The sequence below is a fragment of the Ambystoma mexicanum genome, chromosome 4q (assembly GCF_040938575.1).
Source record: "Ambystoma mexicanum isolate Mex_15411 chromosome 4q, UKY_AmexF1_1, whole genome shotgun sequence".
NCBI lineage: Eukaryota > Metazoa > Chordata > Amphibia > Caudata > Ambystomatidae > Ambystoma > Ambystoma mexicanum.
Genome location: NC_090928.1, coordinates 721,003,378 through 721,008,099, shown reverse-complemented (window position 1 = coordinate 721,008,099; position 4,722 = coordinate 721,003,378). Strand labels below are relative to the sequence as shown.

Genomic DNA, 4,722 nt, shown 5'->3' with positions numbered 1-4,722 from the left:
TTGTATTATTTTAGTATTTAAACCACAGGTTTGTCTTCATACGTTAAGCATTTCAACTGCAAATTTAATTAAACTGGAGCGGGTTTAACATGAGCATGCTGTCAGCAGTTCGATTTACCAACCTTCTTCCGTCACTACTGGCTTTGAAGATAAATCGCTGGTCTCTATAGGATGCCAGTCTATTAGTCCATGGGTAGGATACACAGATCAACAGCTGACACAACAGAGAGGGTCTTATTGAAAAAAACCTCCAGAATTCCAAGAAGGTTTGAGCAGGAATAACAGGGACCACGAATGGAGATCGGAAAAGGCGTAACAGGATCCAAGACAGGTTGACCTGAGAGAGAATTACCCATAAGGAACAGAGGGAACTGACATATGTAGCAAGAAGGAGACCGGAAGAACTGCAGGGCTGCAAACAAGAGCAGCAAGTAGAAAGAGGCACAGGGGAACAGGAGTGCTGAAGAAGGAAGCAGAGAGCTGGATAGAAGACAAGAATATAAGAAAAAGAGTGTCAGAACACCAGGGACAAACCTGGTGCGCTGCAACACAGGGAGCTCAGACCGCATCTGAAGATAACACTGCAGCGACAAGGTATGCGAAAGGCGTAAATGACAGCAGCATCCATCTTGAAAAAAACTAGACCACTTATGTCGTCCCGCTTGCATACCACAGCAGCCTCCATCAAGGCCAGAGGAAGCTGCCAGCATGGCAGAGCCTGACGGTGTGCCCTTACCACTGCAAGCCTCAGCCGTTGGGTTACCATGAATAATGACGATGGAACTTTCTCAGCAGCCAGGGAGCCCAGCATGTGAGAGGCTGATTCCCATGTGCAATAACATGGGCCATAGCCCTTCCAATGCACCAAGTATTGCAAAACATCCCGCTGATACCAAGAGTCACACATTTCTGAGACTTCATATTCACTTTCCCTGTCAAAAGTAAGTGATGGAGGGGGCAAAAGCTTGCTGTGATTAAAGTGATCCGGCACCTGTTTCTTTAGGATTAAAGGGTGAAATACAGGATATATTTATTTCCAAGTGGCATAAAGGCCAAGGAAGAAGGCGACTGGGTTGATATTCTGTAGGACCCGAAAGGAGCCAAACAACCTAATGCCAACTTGGAAGGCACAGGCGTCTAAGCAAGTATTTTGAAGATATCATTACTGTATCAACAGCCTGAAGGTCAGGATCTGGGCCCCTCTTGGCAACTGCATAATCTTTAATCCTGGCTTGTGCTGCTGGCCTGACCTGTTTGCCTGACCTACAAAAACCCAGATTTGCCTTCAAAAGGGCATGGAACTTAAGAGAACACTTGGTACACTCCATGTACATCAAGAAACCGAATCAAGGGATCCTCTGGAACCTCCGACCTCTCAAAGGACACTACCCCTGTGGGTCATGCTCGGTCTGCCAGTTCACTTCAAAAATGCAACAATTTCACTTGGGGACAAATATTTGGACACCGAGCGACATGTCGAATTGCAAAACCAATTAAGTTGTGTATTGCATCGAGTGCTCATGCCAACTACGCTATGTTGGGCAAACAATGCGCAGTGTGGGCATCCGGACCTCGGAACAAAGATCACGGATCCGTTGCCAGAATCTTACATCCCCTTTAGTACAACACTACATAGAACACAGACACAGCCCACAGGATATAAAATGGTGGGGCATTGAATGAGTCCGTAGTGGTCCCAACATCCGAGGAAGACTTCTAGATCTGGAATGCAGGTGGATACACAGAATGGACTCTGTGACCCACAGGCTCAATGAACAACAACTCTTCCCACATTAAGGCACCATGTGGCAAGTTGGCCCATAGTGTTTGGATTTTTCTGACCCATTTGGACCTTGGTACACTGCACTAACAGTGGGCAGCTTATCCCCTTTCCCTGTTTCCGTGCCTCCCACTAGAAACCACCTAGCACTGGGACGACAGGACACTAAAATAGGGGGGCCTTTTTAGACCAAGTTACAACAGTTTGTCCATTGTCCCCCACTACCACCACACAGATGTGGGGACACAGGACTACACTTTATGCCTGTCCATCCATTTTCAGGCTCGTTACAGTCCACTATAGATTCTGACTCACCAGAGCACTTAGGCGAGTTCAGCACAGCGTTTTTCCAGAGAAACAAGCATTCCCGTATTACCGAGGGCCGTTGCCCCGGCTACGTGAACACACTTCCTGACACCGAGTAATACAACCAATCACAGTCTTCTCTACCTTGGGACTAGACTGTGATTGGACCATGTATGACATGCCCCTCCATGACCCGGCTGGTGCGTAAACGAATGCTTCCGCATTTGAGACGACACCACCTACCCACACGCCGGGAATCGTGGATCCTGATTGGGCATAACACATACACCCCTTTTTATCCCCGCCCACACGCAGCTTTCGGCACTCACCGACTGCACACTCTGCGGACACTGCAGGGCCGAGGCAGACGTGCGGAGCAATGCGCACCCCACCGCAGACACACATCTTGCCGGACACGCTGCCTGCAGGTAAACAGCACGGCAAAAAATATACCAGCCAGCAATAGGTGTCCACCCAAGCATGCCCTTCTTATAGTCAAGCTGGTCCCTAATTGCCTACGTTTCTTTTCTTTTCCCATTTCTTCCCCTTTCTGTTTCAGGCAGCACTATGACGGCCTATGATCTAGGAACCGTGCCTGTGCGTGCCACAAAAATGTAAACATCACACGGGTCCCGACCCACTGATTCACACCTTGGGGATACCCATTGGGGAACCATCAGCATACTGGTTCCCACCAGGTACAGTACTCATATTTTACCGTTTTTTTACCCTGACTACCGTGGTATTTACAGTCAGTATTTACACCTCTCCCGGTCCTTTCTTTTGTGATTTCCCCTCTCTTTCATCTAGCGACAGACGATTCTGGATGCAGCTCTCCCCAGCACATCGCACTCACGCTGGTTTGTGACAAATGATCCCGCTACTTACAGCCCTCTAGCCCGGAAGCGCGCAACTCGAAGAGACTTCTTACCAGATATCTGCAGTGAGACACTTACTAATCACGTCCACCCCAGATTGTCAGGGGTACTAGACTCCATATGTTCCATTTACCCTGATCTTCCACCAGCCCAGATTTCATGCATATTTGTATGCAAGAATAGCTTATCTTCTTTCCTTTTTTTGCATTAAGTGCTTCTTACCTTATCAATCTGCCCAGAAATGTTCAGAAAGGAAACACAATAATAAACGTAAAGTGTGTCAGCGGAAAAAAACAAGTTATGGAGGAACCCGTCTATGGAACTAGGAGGGGGGCACCCAAATTCAGAACCACAGATCAAACCATACCAAGAGCAAAGAAATTTAGAAACCATAAATGTTTTATTTGTATTTCATTATATGTTTAAAATATACATATTGAATCATGTTTCGAGCTCATTATCTGAATAATACCGTTTAATTAGAAAATTGAAAAACACAGTACTTTTCTAAAAACACGACTGATAATTCAGTCAACGCTAACTTGATGTAGCCAAGCAGTCTGAACGTCATGTCGGTTGAAGGGGATCATCCAGCTGGCGGTCAGAGGCTACGGCCACATTTAACAATATAAGAACCGCCGTAGCTTACTAGACAAAATAATGTTGGTTACTTCTGAAGTTAAGACCAACAGAAAAAAGAAGGGGTGCCGTACGTCAACTACTATACTGTCATGACCTATTGAATACACTGGGTCCGACATGTAAATAGACAGTAGTTTCGATGGTACAAGGCATCTAAGCTGATTCACAATTGATGCCCATCTTCTTCAGGACGGTGCACTCCCATCAGATGTATGCCACAGGATTTTATAATGTGGAAAACTGCATGTGTAAGGCGATAATGCGTTCAGCTGTAAAGATTTGTGCAGGCTGAATCCATAATTTTGCCTAAAACATAAAACAGAAGTAGAAAGACACACACATCAGTCACACGAATTCAAAAATAATTAGTGCAATAAATATTACGCTGAAAGCTTAAATATTTAAGTAATAAACTAAAAATGTGATTTTGGTAGGAATGATCTTGTGAATAACGAACCGGGAAAATGCCTCCCTCCAAAATGATAAGGCAAAAAATCCTCCAAACTTGATAACGGGAGAAATGGGTATAGCAATTAATTCTTAAATTACCATTATCTCAACCTTGAATGCTGGTCACCTTTTCCCGAATGTAAATCCTGAGAAATAAATGTAGGCCAGCAAAACCAGTTCTCTATGAAGTAGAACTGCGGAAAACAAAAAACGACAAATAGGAACATGTTATGATCACAGAGAGGCAGTGATAAATTAGAAACCTCTCGGGAAAATAGAAAAAGACCACCGAGGTGCAGTCCTTCCCAATGTATTCACAGGGCAAAGACATTCTGCTCACCTGAATAAGGATAAACAAGGCGAAAAAGACATTGATCTTGACATTGTGTTGCAGGCGACAGATGACATCAAGGCGTCTGCAAAAAGTTGTCCTATCAGGATGGAATGTTGTTCGGCGTGGCGTAATGAGCACACCAAAAACTAACTAGATAAATAAATAAATAAATAAATAAACAATATGCCGCCAGTGCAAGGTGTTATCATAACACAACATAATTGTTTTAAGATGGTCGGCCTGATAGTAATCGAATTGTGTTCCCAAATCTTTCAAATTATTTCAACACAGAGCAAAATGCTCAGCAGATGTGATTACTGCCGTGCTCATAA

General features: G+C 44.8%; 1 long non-coding RNA gene across 1 annotated transcript; it reads right to left on the bottom strand.

Moving 5' to 3' along the window:
* Positions 1-3,345: 3,345 nt before the first annotated feature.
* On the bottom strand, positions 3,346-4,520 carry LOC138467104 (uncharacterized). Its single transcript, XR_011268037.1, has 2 exons — positions 4,397-4,520; positions 3,346-4,250 (listed from the first exon to the last, which is right to left on the bottom strand). It is a non-coding gene; the product is annotated as an uncharacterized lncRNA (long non-coding RNA).
* Between the last annotated feature and the right edge of the window lie 202 nt (positions 4,521-4,722).